At 40.0% G+C, this 3,022-nt stretch overlaps 1 non-coding gene across 1 annotated transcript; it reads right to left on the bottom strand.

Annotated features, from left to right (window-relative positions):
- Nucleotides 1–2,645: 2,645 nt before the first annotated feature.
- On the bottom strand, nucleotides 2,646–2,727 carry TRNAS-GCU (transfer RNA serine (anticodon GCU)). The gene has a single exon. It is a non-coding gene; the product is annotated as a tRNA-Ser (tRNA).
- Nucleotides 2,728–3,022: the final 295 nt, after the last annotated feature.

Raw genomic sequence — 3,022 nt, 5'->3', positions numbered from 1 at the left:
TGAATGGGAAAAACCAAGATCCTTGGAGGATAGGCTTCCATTTAATGAGAAGCAGAAATGCTGTCTGTTACTTCTGGCTCATTGAGCCCTGACTGTAAGTGATTGTGGCCCCAGGAAACTGACAAGCAAAATCTGGACAAGTTTTCCTAGCCTAACGAGTCACTGAATCGGAGTAACCAGAAAATTCCGCTATACTCCTCCAGGAGCCCTGGTGGTGCAATGGTTAAGAGCTATGGCTGCTAACCGAAAGGTTGGCAGCTCGAGTCCACTAGCCGCTCCTTGGGAACCCTAGGGGGCAGACTCAGCGACAGTGGGTTTGGTTTTGGTTTGGTTTATGCTCCTTTAAGCCGCTTGTGCTTCCGGAAAGACAGAGTGTTTGAAGGTGCACGGAGTCAGCTGGCTAGAGTGTATGCAGTTACCAAGGAGACAAAGTCGTTGAAAGAGTGAAAGGCTGTGGCTACCGGATTCTGCCAGAGGTCTGGGAGCACAGGAATCATCACAAATGCCCACCTTGGATTCCTCTTCCTCCTCCCCGCCCCAGCCTGCCCCACAAACCAGAAACCAAACTAGTTTGCCTTCCCGGCTGATTTTTACGAAGTAGATCGCCAGGCCTTTCTTCCCAGGCACCCTTGGGTGAACTCAAACCGCTAACCTTTGGTTTGCACCACCCAGGGACCCGGCCTGCCCCATACTAGAGTGCTCAATACATACTAGACGCCGAGGAATGTATGATGAATTGCTGAATGGCTCCCTTTCCACATTCTTTCTTTCCTCCTACTTTGGTCCCTATTTGTTACTTTTTCGGCATTTCGCGTTCCAGAGGCTTTGAAGAATCAGAACATTTCTATTGGAAGTATCGAAATCAAAATATCTTACCCAGGAATGGTCTTGAGTGAGTTTTTACACTGAAGGAAATTGTATATAAATTTTTAACCTATGTGCCCAGAGACAACGCTTCACAAAATATTGTTCTCAACTTTAAAAAAAACAAAAAAGTTCAAATGAATAAAAGCAAAACAGCTATTTTCATAAATATAGCAAATATTTTATTGTAATAAAAGAAATGAAAATTAAACTGTACAATATCACTTTTCACCTACTAAATTAATAGAGATCCCAAAGTTGTCAAAACACCATACTGGGGACAGTGAGGGGAAATAGGAGCTTCAATCATTACTGGTTGGGAGTGTAGATTAATAAAATCCCTTTGAAGGGCAATTTGCCAATATCTCTAAATATTTAAAAAGAATATATCTTAGGGCATAGTAAGTCCACTCCTAAAAAGTATATTACAGTATCATATATAAACACACATTCCAAATGATATATGTATAAACTTTTCCATTGCAGCATAGTTCGTAAAAGCAAAAGATGAGGGAAAAATCTACATCTCAGTCAATAGAGGGCTGGTTAAACAGTATAGAGTAACCCATATATTGGAATACTGTGCAATCTGGGAAAAGAATAAGCTATCTCCTTTTGTGGTATGAAAAGTTCTCCAGGGTATATTGGCTATGGGGAAAGGACAAGGCACAGACCAATGTGTACAGTATGTTATCATTTGTGTTATCTCTTTTTGAGATAAAAAGAGGAATATATGCTTTATATAATACACATTCATATGTTCTTAGTATGTTCCTTGAAGGGATTAATAGCAGTGGTGGCACAGTGCTTAAGCATTTGGCTCTTAACCAAAAGGTTGGCAGTTCGAGTCTACCAGCCACTCCTTGGAAGCTCTAGAGGGCAGTTCTACCCTTCCTGTAGGGTTGCTAAGAGTCGGAATCCACTGTTGGCAGTGAGGTTTTTCTTTCTTTTTTTCTTTTTTTGGCTTTATCTATGGGGAGCATAATTAGGTACATAATTAGGTGGCTGGGGAATAGGGGTGACTGCAGGATTTTGATAGATATTCATACTTTTAGAGTTATATGAATGTAGTGCCTATTCAAAACCTTAGAGGAAGCAATAGATATTTTTCCCTGAAGGACTGACAAGATGGAAATGTAAGTAGAAACTCAACAATATTGACATTTTTCTGTGTCTTGCTTAAGAAGGAATTATTGGCTCTAACTGGGGATGTTGTACGAGGTATATTTTTGTCATATCTATAAGCAGAGTCACACCCTCTTCTTCAAAGTTAGGGATCTTTAGGCAATAATGTTTGAGTAAAAAAAAAAAAAGTTAGCATACCTGGTGAAAATTGCTGTATAGTTAAAATTAGACTGAAAATAACCCATGATGTACAGTATAAGTAATTCATTGTACATATCTCTGTGGACAATTTTATCACTTACTTTAAGTTTGTAAGACAATTATTCCATAGCCTCAACTAATTATTCAATCACTTCCTCAAAAAACCTGGAAACTCTGTGGTGAGTATAAATATGTCTCCTGCTTTCAAGGAGGTTACCCTCTAGAGGAGAAACACTACCCAAAGGATTCTACTTTTAACCTAATTTACAATCATAAATGCTACCAAGGAGGGATTTTCCCGAAGTTTGAGAGAATATTTCAGTGAGTACTGAACTGGGAAGATAAATTTGGAAGTTTACTCAATTTAATGATAAGGAAACTAATACACCAAAGGTAAACGCTGCCTAGGCAGTGATCTGACCTGGAACAGGGGATTAAAGAAAATCTTTGCTATCCGACGAGGGTGGGATTCGAACCCACGCGTGCAGAGCACAATGGATTAGCAGTCCATCGCCTTAACCACTCGGCCACCTCGTCAAGTACGGGAGGGGTGCATTTATTTTCATCCTCGTCGGTGTTTGTTCTGTAGTAATTATATTCAATAATCCTTTCTCTGGTTTAATCCTGACTCAATCCTCACAACCACACCCAGAATCAAGTACTTCTTTAGGCACGTTTTGTACCAACCACAAAACTGATAAATGACGCTTAGAGTTACTTGGCACGTATAAAAGGAACAGGTAAAACCAGTACACTTAGGCACCAAATAAATCCTTGCTGAACAGATGAATGAGTGAACATACCAGCTCCCTTTAGCCGTCCTGTTTTATTC

This window comes from Loxodonta africana, chromosome 1 (genome assembly GCF_030014295.1).
Source record: "Loxodonta africana isolate mLoxAfr1 chromosome 1, mLoxAfr1.hap2, whole genome shotgun sequence".
Classification (NCBI taxonomy): domain Eukaryota; kingdom Metazoa; phylum Chordata; class Mammalia; order Proboscidea; family Elephantidae; genus Loxodonta; species Loxodonta africana.
This window is presented reverse-complemented; position numbering and strand designations above follow the sequence as displayed.